Below are 23,764 nucleotides of genomic sequence, written 5' to 3' on the forward strand. Positions count from 1 at the left end.
ATCATCAGATGATATCTCACTCTCACAGTTATAAACTTCAGCATCAATTTCATCCTCCTTAAACTCCAGGAAGGGCAAAATCATGCGATGGATCTTTTGTCCTATTTCACAATCTATGTGAAGTTGAGTAATATTAGAATAAAGACGTTTTGCAATTAAACAAAAAACATTCCGCTGTTTTAACAATTTTAAATTGTCTCTTTGTAAATAAATGTTTTCGTCCTTAATTTTAACTAATTCAGACTCCTTCAACTCGATCCACATGCGCCGCTCCTCACTCTTCGACGACACCCTGCTTAATTGATCGGTTAGGTTAGAATTGGTGACTCGAGTTTGAGTTAAGCTACTATCTAGATGAGAAATTCTTGTATTAACATTTTTTAGTTCTTTCTCATATGAGGATTGTGGTACTTTAAATGAAACAAAAACCGATTGTACCTTCTTTATCAGTTCGTCAAGCTCATTGAACTGCTGGCTGAGTGGTTTGGCTGTAAAGCACATGTCCTCCTGCACCTTCAGTTCATTGCTTCCACTATCGGTATTGTATCCCCTCATCTGAGATACATCAGACACCATGAAGCATCTTCCTCCACTGCTCTCCTCCTTTTCCACATAAGCCTTTCCATGAGTAGGCTTCCTCACTTCATCGTCTTCTGATTCAGTAGACCAAACTTCCACTCTACCGAACTCGTCATCAGCAACCGAATCCTGCACAATAAGAGCATTCATAGAAGGGTTAACGGTAGACTTCTTCTTTCTCATCTCATCGAGCCTTTTCTGCAGCACAGCTTCCTCATCCTTTTCAGCCATCTTCTTAAGGACACAATCTTTAGCATAGTGGTTTTTCCCACCACAGTAGTAACAGCTTACTCCAGAATCACCATCAGCCTTCGGTTCCTTCTTGGGCTCTTCAACCTTCGGTTCATTGTTAACTTTTTCTGAACTATAAATCCCCTGCCAGTTTCGGTTTTTATTGCTAGGGAATCTCTTCTTTATGAACCTCTTGGGGTTAGACACCATCATAGCATAATCCTCAGACGTGAGGTCATACTCCTCCAAGTTAAGGTCTTCATCCTCCATCGCAGCTTTACTTTTTGACAGGAGGGCCAGCGAACCAAGGCTTGAAACAACGTTCTTCTCCTGCAGTACAATCTTCTCCTGGGACTTGAGAATACCCACCAGTTTCGCCAAAGAATATGATTTAAACTGCTCATGGGCTTTGACTGTAGACACCACTGCTCTCCATTCAGACCTTAGACCATTTAGGAATGTAACCTTCTGCTCGATAAGCTTCCTTTCGATGTCGTGCTTGATCATCCTGCTGAGAAGATGATTGAAGCGATCGAACGTCTGGGTCACTGATTCTTCGACTCCTTGCCTGAATTCTCCAAACTCTGATAAGAGCAAGGTTTGGATAGAATGTTCAAGATCCTCGTCTGTAGAGTACAGTTCGCGAAGTCTATCCCAAACTTCCTTTGCCGTCGTGCATGAGCTGACCAACCTGAAGGTGTCGGATTGAAGGGCAAATCTAATCAATCTTAACGCCTTGATATTGCACTGGAATTTATCCTTTTCATCTTGTGCAATATCTTTAACATCCTTCAGCAGATCATTGTACTCCTTTTGAGTTTTGATAATCCTGGACGTTGCAGAATGAGAAAAAGGTCCATTAATGATAGCTTCCCATATGAGGTATCCATTATCATCAGATCCTATCACGTAGTCTTCGAAGTGATGCGCCCAGACTTCATAGTCATGGGTATATAGGATTGGAATCTTTGTCGTCGAACCGATGCTGTTGGAAATATTGATAGGATTTGATTGCGATTTGTCCATTATGATCGAAAAAACCTGTTAAAAGATCAGACTTGTAATAACTCAGATTAGGGCAAAACAATAAATATCAAGATACGTCAATAATGAGATGACGGCTCAATAAATATCAGTAATTGTGGAAAAACCCTAATTGAAACCTTTTCACAGAAAAGATGTGTATCGATTACACAGCCTCCTGCTCTGATACCAATTGATGAGATTAAAACCTTAATCTATGAAGATCGATTAGATCTTAAACAGGTAATTAATTATAAAAACAGCAAGAACACGATAATAAGTATAAGGCAAGAGTGAATCAATCGTGTCGAATGATTAAAACAAAATCCTCAGAAGAGCTCGATTAAGAACATCAACTGTAGAGGATTGGTAGGTTACAAAACGATTAAAGAAATCTGGAAATACTATCGTTATGCTCTAGATGAATTGTTCAATCATTAACCTAATATGCATGCAAGCATATACTTATATAATAAACATAAAGGGCTCCCGGTTGGACAGGCCCAAACCGGAATACAAAATAAATAAATAAACTATCGAGCCCAATTGACGCAATCTTCACCAAAATCTTCAGCCCAACAAAAATAATATCTATTGCTAACTCCTCAGGGAAGTTCACATTCAACTTCATCAAACGATCCACATACCTTTGCATTTTCTGCATGTGGCTTGTGATGGATTCACCATCTTTCATTCGGGTTGTGATCATAGAGGAGATGATTTCATATCGCTCTTGACGAGCACTCTGATGGTAGCGGTCCATCAAATCCTGGTGCATCTCAAAAGGATAGTAGTCCTCATAGGACTTTTGGAGCTCGGCTGTCATGGTGGCCATCATGATACATGCCACTTTGGTAGCATCTCTTTCATGTGCCTCATATTCAACAAACTCCTTAGGAGTAGCAGTTGGCTCAGGCACCTTGAGCTCATTATCAAGAACATATTCCTTGTTGTCGTAACGAGTGACCATCCTGATGTTTCTGATCCAATCAGTAAAGTTAGATCCATCAAAGATGACTCTCCCACAAAGGTTCATGAGAGAGAAGGAGCCTGTAGGGTTTGAGCCAGGAGTAGCATTGTTGGAAGACATCTGAAAAGAAGGAAAATTTTTAGTTTAGATATTGGGATAGTCCTTAATAAAACACCCAAATGTAATATTAAGGCTAGGATCCAATTACAATATATTATAACCTAGAAGAGGGATGTCGTAATCCAAGTTATAACATATTCGAAAGGTAGGTGAATGACGATTCACCAATTTCCACCATGAAAACGAAATATAAATTATTAGGTTTTTATTTGGCTTTTAGAAATTCCTAGATTCTTTGAGATTCATTGAACTTCTTAATGGCATGTTTCAATCTCGAGTGTGCCCTTCAAGTTTTGTGACTGGGATACCGAGGATCACAAAACAAGGTATGAAGTAACCATGCAAATTACTTGGTACCCTTAATGTTTTTCACTTAATCGTAGTGCCGGTAAACCACACGCGCTCCTTCCGACCTCATGAAAAACCTTAAGTCACCCTTTGCCTTCCTTGTTAAGTCCAAGTTAGTGTGCCGGTAAACCACACACGCTCCACCAACGACTTAGAAAAGGTGCAAAGTGTAATTTCATGGATTAGCACCTTATTCACATTTTTCCTAAAGTAACTAAGATTGGGAATTTAAAAAACATTTAGTTACTTTATAATCATTATACCTTTAATGAGAATTTATAAGTCCTTATCTTACCCGTTCGGCTAACGACCCTCCACCAGTCAAGCAAGCGGTGGGTGAGAGAGGACACCCATTAAGTTGCCATTTTATAGGCAACAACCTTATACCCACCTTATAGACCGGCTTCGTGAATGAGGCGTCCTAGCGGTAAGACGACTTTGTTCTTATACATATATATATATATATATATATATATATAATTATTAAATCATAATAATATAAGTATAAGGGTAGAATTTTAACTTTTAAAAATCTAAGGGTTGGAACTAAGTTTTTAATATGACTTTACTTGTTCCAAAACATGAGGGCAAGTTTTGTAAACTTTCAAAACTTTTCATTTCTTGTAACTTATGAGTTAAATAGAGTAATAAAAATGAAGACTCTTCATTTTTCTAACTCTTGTGTTCTTTTAATGGTTTTAATTCAAGGATGACTCTTGGATTTCCATAACTTGAGGACAAGTTATGGACTCCATTAAAACACATTATGATCAAGAATTAAACTACCAAGTAGGTTACAAGTAATTCCTCTGATCATCAAAATTCATAAGATCAAGAACATGAATATCCATATCAAAATTTCAAAACCATATGAACACATATAATTATGAAAAATTGATATATGCCATTGTAAATGGATTAGAACAAACATTACACCATCTGAAACAAGTTTAATAACACCAAAACAGTTTAGGGTAATGTTTCTAGTCATTTCCAGCAGCAAAGGTCGAAAATCTGCACTCTGTCACTCCTACTTGCCGAGTGCATGAACCTACTCGGCGAGTAGGTTGAAGATACAAGTGAACTCGGCGAGTCCCCCCACGGACTCGGCGAGTTCATCAGGCAGACAACAAGTTTTTCGACTTTTTTCAACTTTTTAGCACAAATAACAAACAAACAAGCCTAGGGTTTGATACCACTGATCGGTTTTTGAGCATTCTAACACTTCCTAGGTGTACATGCAACCCTAATAACCTTGGATCTATGTTTTTCTAATTATCATGCAAAGTTGATTTCCAAGGCTATGATCCTATCTAGCATACATGGGGAACAATTTTAACATAAATAATAGATAGAATTACATACCTTCTTGTTGTAAGTGTTCCTTGAAACCTTGTGAGCCTAGCACCCCAAGTGTGATGCCTCAAATGCTTCACACAACACCAAATGCTATGGAATACACATGGAGAGAATGTATAACACACTAAAATTGGCCAAGCCCTCTTGTTTCACTAGTAGTGCCGATTTTGGGAGAACACATGACCTTTATATAGTGTTGACACATCTAGGGTTACACCATGTAAACCCTAATGTGTCATGACTCTTCATTTCCATGACCCATGGGTTTGTAACTCCCATGGAGCCTCTTGTGAGCATCCAATGTATTTAACCCAACTTGATTATCCATGGAGCCTCTTAGCCCAATATATAAGTTATGGATGATTTACATAATCAACCCATATATTTAATTAGTTATCTTTTGATCACTTAATTAATTCTAAAATGAATTCTTGACCAAGCTAATTAAATAATATTATTAATATATTAGAGCTTATAACATATTAATAAACCATATGTGTTAACTCTCTCATTTAGTCTATCCAGTTGCATGGTGCCATGCAACCCAAATGGACCATGCCTAGTCGGGTCAAGTACATACCAGAAATAGTTATGGACTTAGACACCTTATCCAATAGGAATGAGGCGCCAAACTTTATTTCTTTTAAACTCATTGAGTTCATCTTGCATTGCCTGGACCCAATCAGAATGATCAAGGGCAGTATTGACTGTCTTTGGCTCAACTTTGGATACGAAGGAATTATACATACAGAACTCTACTTTGGAGAATAAGGAGGTCTGTTTTGCCTTCACTTGGGATCGGGTTAGGAATTTTTCAGATACATTACCCACTATCTAAGACACAGGATGATCTTTGGTCCATTTAGTGAGCGGAGGAAAGTTTGGATCATAGGATGGATCCAATTCGGCGTTGACCATTTCTTCCAACTCAGATTGATTATCGTCATCATAGAGCATATCAGAATTCTCCCCCTCGACAGATGATGAATCATTTGGATTTTCAAGTTGGTTTGGACCTTCGGGTGCAACAGAACTCTCAGGTGTAGTCGGGCATTCGGGTGCTATAGGACTTTCGGGTGTAGCCGGGCTTTCGGGTGCTATAGGACTTTCGGGTGTAGCCAGGCTTTCGGGTGCTACAGAACTTTCGGGTGTAGTCGGGCTTTCGGGTGTTACAGGGATTAAGTTCTCCCCTTGAAAATATGAGTCTGGTTGATATGAAGAAACTTGATTCTCCCCCTCAACTGAAGTGTCGTGCTGAGGAGGTTCGTTTCGAACTTGTTCTCCTTCTCCCATTTGTTTGGCTACATCTTCGACGATCTGCTTCAGACGATCAATTTTGTTGTCTTCCGCTTTGGCTTCCGAGAGAGTGGCTTTCTCAGGTTCATCAAATAGGTCTACGAACTGATCAAATAAATTAGCAATCGTGGCTATGACTTGACTTGTTTGAGAGAAAATCTCTCCAATTGCTTCTTCAGTAGTCTTTAGTTTCTTGACGTAGCTGTCATCGAAAGTCACATAATAGGTTTCTTCAATCTTTCTAGAACGCCTATTTAAAACTCGGTATGCCTTTGAAGTAAGAGAATATCCCAGAAAAATTCCCTCATCAGCTTTAACATCAAACTTGTTATGACGTTCTTTGGAGTTGAAGATGAAGCACCTTGAATCGAATAAATGGAAGAATTTTACATTCGGCTTCCTGTTATTGATGATCTCATAAGGAGTGAGAGAGAAGCGCTTGTTGAAATAAGACCTATTCTGCATAAAACATGCTGCAGCAATAGCATCAGCCCAAAAATATAAGGGAAGTGACGCAAAACTTAGCATAGTTCGGGCTGCCTCACACAAGGATCGGTTTCGCCTTTCAACAATACCATTCTGTTGAGGCGTATAAGGGGCTGAGAAGTTATGACTGGTTCCTTTTTCTGCCAAGAAGTCTTCGAATTCTTTGTTCTTAAATTCCAGTCCATTGTCGCTCCTAATGTTTCGAACGACTTTTCTCAGTTGCACTTCAACCTGCTTGATAAACATCTTTAGCTTATGAGTGGCCCAGATTTGTGCTTCAGAAAGAACACCCATGTAAAACGTGAGAAATCATCAACAATAACAAGAATATAATTGCTACCGCCAATGCTCTCGATTGATGAAGGACCACACAAGTCGATGTGAAGCAACTCAAGTGGTTTAATAACTTTTGTGTTTATAATTGATGGGTGACTTTGACGATCTTGTTTCCCCATTTCGCATGCAGCGCACAAGTGTTCTCGATCAAACTTGAGCAATGGAAGACCCTGAACATGACCTCCGGTGACAAGTTTGTTGATGTCTTTGAAGTTGAGATGTGAGAGCCTTCGGTGCCACAACCAGCTTTCGTCAGAATAAGCTTTGGACAAAAGACATATGGCTGGATTTCCTCTGATTGGTCTGAGATTCAGAGGAACCATTTCGCCTTTTCGATCAGATTTTAGAATGACCTTGTTTCCTCAATTTCGCTTGAATCTCGGAATCACTACATAGAATGCCAATAAACCGATCAAAAAACATTACAAACATTATTTCTAACTTGAATAAGAGTTATGAAACTCTAAAATAGTTTGAAGTCCCAAAATTTAATTAATTTTGATATCCAAAGACTTACGAACTCTCAAAAACCATAAATGCCCTAAAAACTCATATTTATAAACTTTAACCTTAAAAATTTCTATAAAAATATTTATGAAACTTATTATATGATCTTCTAATAATAAAAATTATGAGAATGCATTTAAGAAAAACAAAATTTAAGTCATTAGTATTTAACCTTATTTCTATGCAAAAAAATCAAGGTTTGTGTGAATGAAAATTAAAATAAGGTGCATATTTTATAAAAACTTGATATTTTTATAAAATAAAGTTATAATTTTATAAAATTTAAGAGAGGGAGACCCTCTCTCCACTCCAAAGTCGGACTCCCTCCTCCCAAGATGCCTCTCCTCTTCCCAACACAAAATGATTCTTCTTCTCTCTCACACTCCATCTTCCCTCATTTTCTCTCATTTCTCTCTCACACAATCACACACATTTTCTCTCTTCCTCCCACTATGAACCACGAAATTTTACAGCCAACATGTCCAAGAACACTCAAGATACTCAAAATCTTCATCATCTAATGGTGTTCATTAAGGTAGAACACGATTTCCTTTTATTTTCCTTCAAGTTTTCATGGATTTTCTTGCATTTCTTTGTTCTTCTACACCATTCTAATGAAAGATCATGAACACATATACATAAACACACACAAAATCACAGTTTTGATGATGATGGATGTAGGATTTCATCCAAAAACAACATGCATGTTGTTAATGGTGAAATCCAAGGACCAAAACCTAAGTCAAAATCAACATAATGCCCTTTTATACAAGTTTTGGGTAAAAATTACCACATGCATCCAAAGTTTTCTATCAAAAACGATTTTTGAACATTTCAAACTCATGAATGGTCTTCAAAACAACATGTATGTGATGATCTTCAAGCTTAGATGCTTGATGATCAAAGTTGTTGTTAAAATGCTTTCAAATATGTTAATGAAAGATTTATTTCCAAATAAATATCTAAAAATCATTTTCTGACCAAATCCGATTTTTCCCAGATTCTCGTCAACAAAATAAGATGCTCTGTAAATTTCCAGAAGATAATTCATTTTTCCCGAATTATTATAATTGATGCAATAAAATAGGGCAATAAATCATATAAAATACTTCAAGAGGTCTATAAATCGGGAATAAATTTGTGGATGACCCCTATGGTGAACAATGACCTCTTATTAGATTTCAAGGATTTATGTTGCTGTTTAGTATGATTTTACATTTTCTTTTTGTTTGGGTATAATAAATCAGAAAACCAGTTTAGGGAATGTGAAAATTATATCTAACAATTTTCTCAGCTCTTACCTGTGGTGGGACACTGAGAAGAATAATTTGAGAAGTTTTCATCATGCCTTCCTATTTTCCCCAATTTTTGGTAACTATAATGGCCTAAAAATAGGAAAAATAGTTCTCATTATCTAAAATTCATGCAATTTTACCATAATATCATTTTTTACAGTAGGAGGTGACATAACACTTTTGATGATTTGTCTCTACAATATACTATTTTTCTCCTATTTTCTAAGGTTAAATACACTTAAATACACATAAATACCCAAAACAGGATTATACAATATGAAAACCACTTTTGATATTTTTCCCAGATTAAATGCACTGTAAATGATGTTACAAAAATTTTTGGTAATTTATTTTAACTGTTTATTATTTATTCTTCAATTAATGATTATTTATGGGGATAAAACAAGGAAAAATAGAAATGCCCACTGAAAAATACCTTTTATATTTTTCCCAGCCTAGTTATGTATAATAACACTTAAATAAAAAGTTTGGATAATTTTGGAAACTGTTTTCTATTTATTTCAATTTTTATTAGAATAAAGGCTCAAAAATCATAAAATTTGGTTAAACAGTTTATAAATCGATTTTTATATTTTTCCCAGCTCAATAATGTTTAGTAACAGTAATACAAAACGTTTGGGTAATTTTGGAAAGTGTTTTCTATTTATTTCAAATTTTATTAGAATAAATGCATAAAAATCATAAAAATTGGTTAAACAGTTTAGAAACCCATTTTTAGATTTTTCAAAGATTAAGTATGTGTAATGACATTACTATAAATAGTTTGGGGCATTTTATTAGCTGATTTCTATTTTTCATGAATTTTTATATATTTAGAGAATTAAATATATGAAAAATAGTCATGCATATCCATAATCCATGAAAAATTATCTAGTAGTCTTTTAACACATTTAGAACCAAGATCTGAAGTTTGGTAATTTTTATTAACTGTTTAGTATTTTTCATAATTTTATGGTTATTCGAGAATCTAAAATGGTGAAAAATAGTTAGACAAATCAAAAATTCAAGAACATTTATCTTGAGGTCTTCGACTTCAACTAAAACTAAAATGCAAAGTTTGGGAAATTTTAGAACTAAATTTATTTAGTTTTGAATATTTAATCATTGGAACACCTCTAAAATGTTAAATATTAACATTTCAATAATGGAAATTTTCTGCTTAAATTGTTATATAACAATTGATTCTTTGAAACTTAATTTCCACAGAAAAATATTTATAATTTATCAATATTCAATTGTGACTCAGTATTGGCATAATTCTATTGTAGTAGTAAGTATACTAGTGTTAAATTTCGATTAGAGACCCACTAGTGAATACCAATATTGTAGGAATCGATAGTGGTACACGTGGAACATAGTCAAGGCACCATTTGCATCATCTCAATGGATTGTAAGTATTCACGCACTCCCCTATTTTCAGTTTTTATGTTTTCGGGTGGAAAAGCATGTCCAGAAAAACTAGTATTTGCATGTTGTATTTAAATTGATTTGTATCAAACATAATTGCTATTGTATTGCTATGTCTCTCTATGTATGTCTATGCAACACGGAACATGAGAACTTATCGTACTAAGGCCCTTCCCTTATCTCTAACCATTAACTCTTTGAGCCAATGGTCATTGTGGATAGCGCTATTAGGAATTGACAACTCCTCACTCGCCCTATTACTGGAGTGCATGATACCATATTCATCTATGGGACGATAAGCATAGATCTTGATAGGGCTTCAGTCATAGGTTTGGTTGAGACTCATTGTTTGCTCATACACATACAAACTTGTTTCTCGTTATAGCAATAAACTTGTATCCATTAATAGCAATCAACTTTGTTTCTCATTAAAGCAATGTACTTGTATTTACAAAAAGACTTATTTCAAGCTCGATTTTATAAACTTGTGAACTAACCAACTATTTTTATAGTTGACGCTCGTTTTACATGCTTTTTCAGGAATTATCGAGTAAGTGGCACTTAGGGACACTTCACTTTTAGGAGCATTCACATGTGTTGTATTTCTATTTTCATTGTAATTTCTTGTAAAAGTTGTTCAAACCCATTGTAAATTTGTAATGATTTTAACACTATGGTTGGTATTGTCTTTTAACTTTTTCTATGAAACCCTTTATATTGCCACGCCTCGTGTTTCCGCTTTAGCGGGGTGTGACATAGGGTAAAATGACTATTTTGCCACTAACCAAGTCCAAGCCAAAGTCAACTTCCAGTTGACTCGACTCACCGAGTTGGGTCGTCAACTCGTCGAATCCCTAACCCTTTACCCGTCCTTATCCACAACTCTACTCGTCGAGTTTGGCAACGACTCGACAAGCTCCTCCTCTATATGAACATTGAATGAACCTTCATCCGACTTGCCGAGTTGTATGAACAACTCGTCGATTTCAACTTCATCTAATGAACAAGCCCTGTCCTTGACTCGTCGAGTTGTATGAACAACTCGTCGAGTTCGTCTTCATGTGTTGGGATATTGCCTTGGACTCGCCGAGTCTGTTCTAGTACTCGTCGAGTCCCATGAACTATAGGTCTAAGGGTAAGTCCAATACGTTGGGTCACTCCTTCGGACCTTCTACTACCCTTCTAACACCCAACTGAGTTCTTTTGACCCTCAACAGATATGAGACTTTATGCCTTGGACTCGTCGAGTCCCAAGAACGGACCCGCTGAGTCGATAACGTCAATGCCCTATTTCCTCAATTTCTTATGTACAACCTTTGACCAAATGATAGATCCAAGCCCCTAAGCTCGATCTAGCACGTAAAGTTACAAACTTTACGTGCATGCATGGGACTTTTGAGCCTAAAAGGCTCTAAAATGGCTCTTATGTTGCATGGGACCTTCCTTGAGCGCAAAAGCACCCAAATCTGCCTTGTGACTCCTCCCAAGACTTAGATCCGAGGTCTTGACCCCCAACAATGTTTGCAATCATGGTTGGCCACCTCATATGGCTTAAAAAGCCCTAAATCTTCCCCAAAAAGGGATCTAACAAAAGAAAAAGCAAGGTATAGACTTTATACCTTTCAAAGACTGAAAATGATGCAGCAAACTCGAATTCTTCAGTCTCCTCTTCATCCTTCTATGCTCTTCCTTCTTCTTTGTGAACAAAACTACCAACATCACCAAAAAAAACCCTTAAATCTTGCACCAAAACACTTAGGGTTTGCTATGGAGGGTTTCTAGGAGCAATAGGGACGAGTGGTGGCTGAAAGAGATGATTAAATAGGGTGCAAACCCTCAGATTAGGGTTTTTTTTCCAGTCAGAGCCTACTCGTCGAGTCCAGGACCCGACTCGACGAGTCTAACACTTAAACCCCGCATCCCATCCCGCTTCTACTCGATGTGTTGGTCCTTCAACTCGACGAGTCCCAGGCCAAAAATGCAAAACACTTAAATAAATTACATACCAAGAACCAGGTGCAACAAAAAATGAGTTTATTACTAAATTTACACTAAAAATGCAAAGTCTTTGATTTTGGGGTCAAAATTGTAAAATTTACGAAAATTGGACCAAAAATGTAACTTTTTGTGAATAAAAGCTGGAAATGACAAATGCATTAGTTTTGGACTGAAATTACTATTCAAATAAAGTTTGGGTGGAAAATGTCAATAAAAATGGTTTAAGAACCAAAAATGTATATTTTCGTAAAAAGGGACTAAAACTGCCATTTTTATAGAAAAAGGTGCCATAATGGCTAATCTAAATGTTTTTGGGCCAAATAAACAATTATAACTTTTAGGGCTAAAAATATCAAGTTTATAACGCCTAGTTTTAAAAAATATATATACACATAATAAAAACTTCGTTATAATTCAAACGTTAAAATATTTCGTTATTACTAATAAACATTTAACGTACCACGAATACCAACAATACGAACTTAAACCCGATAAAACATAAGCGATTCAAAAGTTGGGCTTAAATACCTTCTATATGTGCTATTGGGTCTTCGCGGCCCAATATCTTGGTTATTGGGCCCGATATATTCAAACATGTTTATTGGGCCTCCAGTGACCCAATTACATGCCTAAGGGACCCTTAGTGGCTTTTACATGCCCGTTGGCATTGCTAGTAAGGTTCAAATCAAACATATACATGATGGGCCAACGTACCCGTCTCATACTCGAAAGCCTATAATAACATAAAGGATTAGTGGGCCTCTATTGCCCTCTTCTCTTCGTCTGTTAGGCTTATCTCGGTTATTCAAGTAAACATAAAATTAGGTCGACGAACAAGGTTATTCAAATTCATTCGGATTTAGTGGGAAATAACGGGTGATAGTATTAAGTGTCGGTCGTAGTCTGTAGTTATAACCAGAGTCTCCTGGAAGGCGAGCGAGAGTTTGTGTATAGATCTATACGGGGATGACTCCCCCACACCTGAGCAGTTCGCTACAGCTAGATTCGGCCAGTCTCGGGTCACAAAATCTTAAATCAATTCCAGCGTTCGCTATAATGCCAAGACAGATGAACTAGTCATTATTATGCATGGTTATAATGACTCACATCAAGATCTAACACCACCTATGTAATCAAGGGAAAACATACTCATTCGTGGTGTCGATATAATACCATAAAACTATCATACTATTTATATCGGAAAACATCGGGTTTTCCGGGGGAACAACATTATTCATTCCTATACACACCAACTATAATACGATAATCAATTTTGAATAACAATCACTTCTACTTGTTTTTGAAATCATATACACATGCACTTATGGGATCATCACATCTTTTCACAACAATCTTTGTAAAGAAAATATCGGATTTTCTGGGTTTTACATCAATACAATCAAGTTTTATATAAAACATACTTATGACCACACCAACATTAAATATGTTGACGTTTTCAAAATAACTTGTATTCTCTGGTAATAGATAAGCCGAAGAAAAATACCAAGTATGTTAGGATGTTATGTTTTGAAAAATTCTCAAACAATTTATGTTACGGATGTGTAATGTTTAAACAATGTACTTGATGTGAAGAATGTCACTTGTACTATGTAACTTTGGTGATGTATATGTTGTTCATGTATATTCATTGTGATGATATTTCAATTTAAGTCACGTGAGCCCTCGGACGTTTCCGCCATCTGGTTTGGGGGGTGTGAATACAAGTATTTTGTGATGATCTATGTGTGTTTGCATGCTATAAGTGAGTTCTTTAGTTTTTGGTTGTGATAATATGAAATATTTGTTGTATTTCGATATCTATAATAAAAGGGTGAAATAATCATGAACTAGAACATAATGAACAACATACCTCATGGGTCTAGGGGTCTTTAAGTTTAAAAAGTGAAAAACAAAACCAATAGAACCTTAAAAGGGTGATTTTTGCGAAAATAACAAAGATTGGGTATAAATTGTAATTTTCGGTTTAATGAGGGTTATGAGTTGAATATTTGCATAAAAGCTGATTTTTATGAAAATGAAACTTTACAAAGGGTTAAAATCATACATTTTAGCTTAATAGGCATAAAAGTGGGCCTAATTGGTTTTGGGCCCAAAGTTGCGAAAAAAATTAGAATTTGAGGGGCTGAATTGGAAAACTTAACAAACTATGGGTCTAAAATGTAAATAAACTTTTTCAGGGGTTAAAAATGCGTTTATTACAAAATTTGGACTAAAAATGCAAAGTTTTTGATTTTGGGGTCAAAATTGTAAAACTTACGGAAATTGGGCCAAAAATGTAACTTTTTTCAAATAAAGGCTGGAAATGACAATTGCATTAGTTTTGGACTGAAATTACTATTCAAATAAAGTTTGGGTGGTAACCGTCAATAAAAATGGTTTAAGGACCAAAAATGTAAATTTTCGTAAAAAGGGACTTAAACTGTCATTTTTATAGAAAAAGGTGTCATAATGACTAATCTAAATGATTTTGGGCCAAAAAAACGATTTCTACTTTTGGGGTTAAAAATATCAAGTTTATAACACATAGTTTTAAAAATATATATATACATATAATAAAACTTCGTTATAATTCAAACGTTAAAATGTTTCGTTATTGCTAATAAATATTTAACATACCACGAATACTAACAATATGAACTTAAACTCGATAAAACATAAGCGATTCAAAAGTTGGGCTCAACTACCTTCTATATGTGCTATTAGGCCTTTGTGGCCCAATATCATGTTGATTGGGCCTGATATATTCACACATGTTTATTGGGCCTCCTGTGACCCAATTACATGCCTAAGGGACCATCGATGGTTTTTACATGCTATTGGGCCTTAGTGACCCATCGACATTGCTAGTAAGGTCCAAATCAAACATATGCATGATGGGCCAACGTGCTCGTCTCATACTCGACAGCCTATAATAACATACATGATTAGTAGGCCTTTGTTGCCCTTTTCTCTTCGTCTGTTAGGCTTATCTATGTTATTCAAGTGAACATAAAATTAGGTTGATAAACAAGGTTATTCAAATTCAGTGGGATTTAGTGGGAAATAACGGGTGACACTATTAAGTGTCGGTCGTAGTCTGTAGTTATAACCAGAGTCTCCTGGAGGGAGAGCGAGAGTTTGTGTATAGATCTATACATAGGTGACTCCCCCACACCTTAGTTGTTCGCCACAGCTAGACTCGGCCAGTCTAGGGTGACAATCTTAAATCAATTCTGGCATTCGCTAGAATGCAAAGACAGACGAACTAGTCATTATTATGCATGGTTATAACGACTCACATCGAGATCCAACACCACCTATGTAATCAAGGGAAAACATATTCATTCATGGTGTCGGTACAATAACATAAAATTATCATACGATTTATATCGGAAAACATCAGGTTTTCCGGGGGAACAATATTATTCATTCCTATACACAATAACTATAATACGATAATCAATTTTGAATAAAATCATTTCTACTTTTTTTTTGAAATCACATATACATGCACTTATGGGATCATCACATCTTTTCGAAACAGTCTTTGTATAGAAAATATCAGATTTTCTAGGTTTTGCAACGATACAGACAAGTTTTATATCAAACGTACTTATGAACTCACCAACATTATATATGTCGACGTTTTCAAAATAACTTGTATTCTCAGGTAACAATTAAGCTGAAGAACAATACCAAGTATGTTAGGATGTTATGTTTTGATAAATTCTCAAACAATTTATGTTACAGATGTGTAATGTTTAAACAAGGTACTTGATGGGAACAATGTCAGTTTTACTATGTAACGTTGGTGATGTATGTGTTGTTCATGTATATTCATTGTGATGATATTTCAATTTAAGTCACGCGAGCCCTCGGACGTTTCCGCCGTCTGGTTCGGGGGTGTGAATACAAGTATTATGTGATGATATATGTGTGTTTGCATGCTATATGTGAATTCTTTAGTTTTTGGTTTTGATAATATGAAATATTTGTTATATTTTGAGATCTATAATAAAAGGGTGAAATAATCATGAACAAGAACATAATGAACAACATACCTCATGGGTCTAAGGGTCTTTGAGTTGAAAAAGTGAAAAACAAAACCAAAAGAACCTTACATGTGTCATTTTTGCGAAAATAACAAAGATTGGGTATAAATTGTAATTTTCGGTTTAATGAGGGTTATGAGTTGAATATTTGCATAAAAGCTGATTTTTATGAAAATAACACTTTTCAAAGGGTTAAAAAACATAAATTTTAGTTTAATAGGCTTAAAAGTGGGCCTAACGAGTTTTGGGTCCAAAGTTGCGAAAAAAATGTGAATTTGAGGGGCTGAATTGGAAAACTTAACAAACTATGGGTCTAAAATGTAAATAAACTTTTTCAGGGGTTAAATATGAGTTTATTTCAAAATTAGGACTAAAAATGCAAAGTTTTTGATTTTGGGGTCAAAATTGTAAAACTTACGGAAATTGGGCCAAAAATGTAACTTTTTTCAAATAAAGGCTGGAAATGACAATTGCATTAGTTTTGGACTGAAATTACTATTCAAATAAAGTTTGGGTGGTAAATGTCAATAAAAATGGTTTAAGGACCAAAAATGTAAATTATCGTAAAAAGGAACTTAAACTGTCATTTTTATAGAAAAAGATGTCATAATGACTAATCTAAATGATTTTGGGCCAAATAAACGATTTATATTTTTGGGGTTAAGAATATCAAGTTTATAACACATAGTTTTAAAAATATATATACATATAATAAAAACTTTGTTATAATTCAAACGTTAAAATGTTTCGTTATTGCTAATAAACATTTAACATACCACGAATACCAACAATACGAACTTAAACTCGATAAAAAATAAGCTATTTAAAAGGTGGGGGCTCAACTACTTTCTATATGTGCTATTGGGCCTTTGTGGCCCAATATCATGTTGATTCGGCCTGATATATTCATACATGTTTATTAGGTCTCCTATGACCCAATTACATGCCTAAGGGACCCTCAATGGCTTTTACCTGCTATTGGGCTTTAGTGGCTCATTGGAATTGCTAGTAAGGTCCAAATCAAACATATGCATGATGGGCCAACGTGCCCGTCTCATACTCGATAGCCTAAAATAACATACATGATTAGTGGGCCTCTGTTGCCCTTTTCTCTTCGTCTGTTAGGCTTATCTCTGTTATTCACGTAAACATAAAATTAGGTTGATAAACAAGGTTATTCAAATTCAGTTGGATTTAGTGGGAAATAACGGGTGACACTATTAAGTGTCGTTGCTAGTCTGTAGTTATAACCAGAGTCTCCTGGAGGGAGAGCGAGAGTTTGTGTATAGATCTATACAGAGGTGACTCCCGCACACCTGAGCTGTTCGCCATAGCTAGACTCGGCCAGTGTAGGGTGACAATCTTAAATCAATTCTGGCATGCCGATAGAATTCCAAGACAGACGAACTAGTCATTATTATGCATGGTTATAACGACTCACATCAAGATCCAACACCACCTATGTAATCAAGGGAAAACATATTCATTCATGGTGTCGGTACAATAACATAAAATTATCATACGATTTATATTGGAAAACATCGGTTTTTCCGGGGGAAGAACATTATTCATTCCTATACACAACGACTATAATATAAAAATCAATTTTGAATAACAATCATTTCTACTTTTTTTTGAAATCACATACACATGCACTTATGGGATCATCGCATCTTTTCGCAAAAGTCTTTGTCCAGAAAATATCGGATTTTCTAGGTTTTACAACGATACAAACAAATATTATCTCAAACATGCTTATGAACTCACCAACATTATAGATGTTGACGTTTTCAAAATAACTTGTATTCTCAGGTAACAGATAGGCAGAAGAACAATACCAAGTATGTTAGGATGTTATGTTTTGATAAATTCTCAAACAATTTATGTTACGGATGTGTAATGTTTAAACAATGTACTTGATGTGAACAATGTCAGTTGTACTATGTAACGTTGATGATGTATGTGTTGTTCATGTATATTCATTGTGATGATATTTCAATTTAAGTCACGTGAGCCCTCAGACGTTTCCGCTGTCTGGTTCGGGGGTGTGACATGTTGGTATCAAAGCTCTGTTTATAGTGAACTCGCATATCTACCCACACATTGATATGCAACTATAAACCCAAAGAGGAACAAAATGACTTTGAACAGAACAAATAAAATAAAATGATAAACCTTCTTACTTGTGCGACTTAGGAAAATGAAGATAATACCAAATCAAATAAGATGATCCCGACATCTTGGTTAAATCAGGACTGTTCATAGTTGTATTAAGGGGGAGAATGTAGCCTGGTCAACTACATTTCCTCCAGAATACAACTAGCACATGCCCTGGAGTGACTGCAATGGTCGGTAAACCTAAAACATACCCTTTTGATTTCCACGAAGAGAGCATCAACTCAACTTAAATAACAACTAGAACATGTTAGTAATAATAGTAGTTTATACACACCAAAACACACACTTCTCACACCTACACCTCCCACATAGGCAATATGGCAGGAATACAACAAGACGGCCCTTACTATCAAGCTCTAGTAGTTATGGGGAGATTCAGGTTGGTCTAGATGACAATCGTGAAGAAAACCCTGAAGGAGGCCTTGCAATGGGTCAGGAGGTGGGACCCAGAGTGGGACCGGAAGAGTACGTGGTAATTGATTACGAATATGACGATTATGACCGGGAGTTAGATGAAGGAGAGGACGTTAAGGAGACACCTAGTAAACCCCACCCATCGGAACCCCTATCAAGCCCACACACGATTCAAGAAAGTGATACAGACTACATACACTCTCTTGAGAAAGAAATAGCCAATCTCAAGCGTCAAAAATTTGCGGCCGAAGCTAGAGTTGTTCGAGCCGAGCAAAGGGAAGAAGTAATCAGCCAGGAGTTGAACGAACTTGCTGAACTCCTGATACGCCAACTTGACGATTGAGTGTCATCGTCATCATAACTGATAGGATGTACTCTACTACTTGCTATTATAGGTCCTACAGTATGCAGAACCAGCCGTACCTCCTACCAGTATTGTGTTTCTATGTATATTATGTTGTAATATTGTCGTATCGTACATTTTCCTATGAAATGTTTGTCCTGCAGGCAAATTTTCCTGTATTAAAAATGGCTATTTCTAGCAGAAATGCTATATGTTTTAATATGAGGTTTCGCTTATGTGCACAAACAAACCATCGAAACTGTTAGATACTCAAGAACCTTGAAACCAAAATAACCTATGAACTCTATGAATAAGATTTAATATTTGTGACAAGTTTAAAAGTTTCCTACTATCATAAACACACCATAGGGATATAGGTCCAAACATTGTGAACCATACGAAAAAACACAAAAATTATAGAGCACCACCGGAAATGGCCGACGTTACTTACGGACTTGCTTATCATCATGCAGCAGAAGATATCATTCCACAGAAATAACGAGCACACCTGTGAAGCACCACTCTTGCAAATGGACAACTCAACGCAAACAACACCAATAGAGGAGGAAATAGTGTCGACAACACTAGTCGAAGTAACGACCACGGATACCAACGAGTGATCGCATATCAAGGCACACCAAACCCCAAGCTTAAGAATAGTTATCGAGAGTCAGAGAATAAGAGAAAAGGACAGCCGACTCAAGGATCCTTGAAGAAACAACATGTTATTGCTGTCAATGTTGCCATGACAACTACTACACCAACACTAGGGAGAACATATGCTGGAAGTCTTCCAAAATGCAACAAATGCAGTTTCCATCATCATGGAATATGCAGAGAGATGGATTGTACCAGTTGCAACAAAAAGGGCCACACAACAAGATATTGTAGGACTCGTCGCCAACAATACCAGCGGCTGACCAACAACAACAACAACCACAACGAAAATGATGTTGGGGTTAGTTACACTTGTTACAGATGTGGAGAAATCGGTCATTTCAGACGCATATGCCCTAATGCTAACAACCAAGGGAATGGAGGATCAGGAAGAGTGTTGACCATGAGTTAAGGAGAAGCAGTTAAGGATCCTACTATTGTCACTGGTACATTTCTCCTAAGCCACACATATGAATGCATCCTGTTTGATACCGGGGAAAGCGGAGTTTTGTGAGTAATAAATTCAAACACTTGTTAAAACAACAACCCCAGAAGCTTAATGAAACCTTTATGGTGGAAATGGCTAATGGGAAAACAGAATCAACTTGGGTAATCTACGTAGGACGTACCCTAACCTTAAATCACCACGTCTTTCAAATAAACTTGATACCTGTAACTATTAGGAGTTTTGATATGATTATCGGCATGGACTGATTGAGCCCCCATTATGCCGAAATTATGTGTCGCGAGAAGGCCGTTCGCCTTCATCTCCCTAATCACGATAACCTAATTATATATAGAGACAAGCCCAGTATGAACCTTCATCTTATATCGTGTATTAAGGCTCATAAGTGTCTACAAAAGAAGGACTTGGCATTTCTAGCTCACATTGTGGATAAGTCCAAGGAAGAGGTCGATATTCGAGACATTCCAGTGGCTTGCGATTTCTCGGATGTTTTTCCTGAAGATCTCCTAGGAATACCCTCAGAAAGACAAGTCGAGTTCTGAATTGAACTTGTATCGGGAGCTACACCCATTGCCAAATCACCTTATAGGTTGGCTCCTGCGGAGATGCAAGAACTGTCAAGCCAACTTAGCGAACTCTTGGGCAAAAAATTCATCCGACCTAGCTTCTCACCCCGGGGAGCTCTGGGTCTCGTCGTTAAGAAAAAGGACGGATCCTTTAGGATGTTTATTGATTACAGAGAGTTGAATAAACTCACTATCAAAAATCGCTATCCACTTCCACGAATCGACTATCTTTTCGACCAACTTCAAGGAGCAAGTTACTTCTCTAAGATGGATATGCGATCTGGATACCACCAACTCAAGGTCTGGGAAGAAGATATACCCAAGAATGCTTTCCGAACTCGGTACGGACATTATGAATCTTTTGTAATTCCCTTTTGTCTACCGAATGCCCCTGCCGCATTCATGGACCTGATGAATCGGATCTGCCGACCATTCCTCGACAATTTTGTCATTGTTTTCATCGACGATATCCTAGTCTATTCTCGAAGCAAAGAGGAGCATAGTTGACATCTCCGGCAAATCTTAGAAACCCTACAAACCGAAAAGTTATACACAAAACTCTCTAAGTGTGAGTTCTGGCTCTGTAGTGTAAACTTTTTAGGTCATGTGGTCAGTCAAGAACGGATACACGTGGACCCTTCTAAGATCAAAGCTATTGAAGGATGGACAGTCCCGACGACACCCGTTGAAATTCGTCAATTTTTAGGTCTCGCAGGCTATTACAGCAGTTTCATTCAGAACTTCTCCAAAACAGCCAAGCCACTTACCATGCTTACACAAAAGGGCGTTCCATTTGAATTGACAGAAAAGCAGGAGGTTGCCTTCCGAACTCTAAAGCGAGCTCCCTGTAGTGCACCATTACTATGATTACCAGAAGGAGCAGAGGACTTCAGAGATTTACTGCAATGCTTCGAATTGGGTTTAGGCTATGTACTCATGCAGCGTAGGAAAGTGCTAGCTTATGCTTCCCGACAACTAAAGACACATGAGGTGAATTATACCACTCATGATCTCAAATTAGGAGCTGTGGTTTTTGCCTTGAAGATTTGGAGGCACCACCTTTATGGTACAAAGTGCACCATTTTCACCGACCACAAAAGTCTCTAACACATTTTAAACCAAAAGGAGTTAAACATGAGGCAGCGAAGATGGGTTAAGTTGCTAAATAATTATGAGTGTGAAATGAAGTATCACCCAGGCAAGGCTAACGTGGTAGCGGATGCCTTGAGTCAGAAAGAATACTCAAATCATTGTGTGAAGAATCTTTCAATAACCATTCAATCCCATCTATCCTCACAAATCAAAGCAGCCTTGTTCGATGCCATGAAGACAGAGAACAAAATAAGCGAAGCATTACGTGGAATGGAAAAGAAATTTGAAGTCAAGGAGGACAGAGCACATTATTTCATGAACTAAATTTGGATCCCTAAACTTGGGGGGATTCAGAGAGGTAGTCATGAATAAAGCCCATAAGACACGATACTCCATCCATCTGAGTTCATATAAAATGTACTTGGATATCAAGCAACATTATTGGTGGCCTAACATGAAGGCAGAAATTGCCACCTATGTTAGCAATTTACTTACTTGCGCTAAAGTGAAGGTAGAATATCAGAAGCCCTCGGGACTATTACAACAACCGGTAATACCCGAGTGGAAATGGGAAAGGATTACTATGGACTTTGTGACCAAATTACCTAAGGCTACATAGGGATTGGATACCATATGGGTAATAGTCGACAGGTTGACAAAATCCGCTCATTTCCTACTAATAAAGGAATCATACAAGATGGAAAGATTGACAAGAACCTACATCAAGGAAATCGTGAGACTCCATGGAGTACCATTATCTATCATCTCAGACCGAGATAGTAGATTTACTTCGCGCTTATGGCAATCGCTTTAGAAAGCTATGGGAACACAACTTGAGATGAACATTGCCGACCACCCACAAATGAATCGTCAAAATGAGCAAACCATTCAAAGGCTTGAAGATATGCTTCACGCATTTGTGATAGACTTTGGAAGGTCGTGGGATACCCACTTGCCTTTAATTGAGGTTTCGTACAAAACATTTATCACTCAAGCATCAAAGTTGCTCCTTTTGAAGCATTATATGGGAGTAAATGTAGATCACCGTTGTGTTGGGCTGAGGTAGGTGGCACTCAGCTAGCGAGAGGTTAGACACCAAACAATGCATTGACAGGACCAAAAATCATACGCAAAACGATAGAGAAGATAATTCAAATCAGAGCTCGACTACAAGCATCACGAGACCGACAGAAGAGCTACGCTGGTAGACGACGAAAGCCCTTGGAATTTCAAGTCGGGAAACGGGGAAAACTAAACCCACGATACATTGGACCATTCGAAATTCTTGCCCGAATCGGTCTAGTGGCTTATAGACTACAACTACCTACCGAGCTCAGCAGTGTACACCCCGTGTTCCATGTTTCCAATTTGAAGAAGTTCTTATCCAAAGAAATTCTCATCATCCATTGGAAGAAATCGAAATCAACGAGAATCTCCTATTCATCAAGGAACCAGTTGAAATAATGGACAGGGAAGTGAAGCGTACTAAGCAAAGTTGCATTCCGATTGTGAAAGTTCGGTGGAAAGCGAAATGTGGACCGGAATTCACATGGGAACGTGAAGACCAAATGAAGCAAAAGTACCCTCACCTATTCTCGCATTCTCAAATCTAGCATCAAAAAAAGAATTTCGGGACGAAATTCCCTCTAACGGGGGGATGATGTCACAACTAGGAATTCTAATGCTTTGTAAACATTTAACAATGATAACATTGTAACTAAAAAGTGAAAGCATGTATGGCGCTTATTCAATGACAACAAAATTCCATCAAACACTCTATACAAACACTCAAATAGTCAACAAAAGGTTGGAAACCCTAAGAATCCCGATTTAAGTCCATTATGGACTAGGATTTCCTTATTGGGCCTAGTAGACAAATAAGGTTCCAATTTGACTATTTTGGGCTTAGAACTCTTGAATGGGATCTCATTGGACCCACTCTCATGAGACTTAACCTTTTTGTGCCTTATAAGTCTAAAATGGACTAGTTTGCCTTTAATGAGCCTTATTAGGCCATAAC

The sequence above is a fragment of the Lactuca serriola genome, chromosome 3 (assembly GCF_051521515.1).
Source record: "Lactuca serriola cultivar US96UC23 chromosome 3, Lser_US96UC23_V15, whole genome shotgun sequence".
Taxonomy (NCBI): Eukaryota; Viridiplantae; Streptophyta; class Magnoliopsida; order Asterales; family Asteraceae; genus Lactuca; species Lactuca serriola.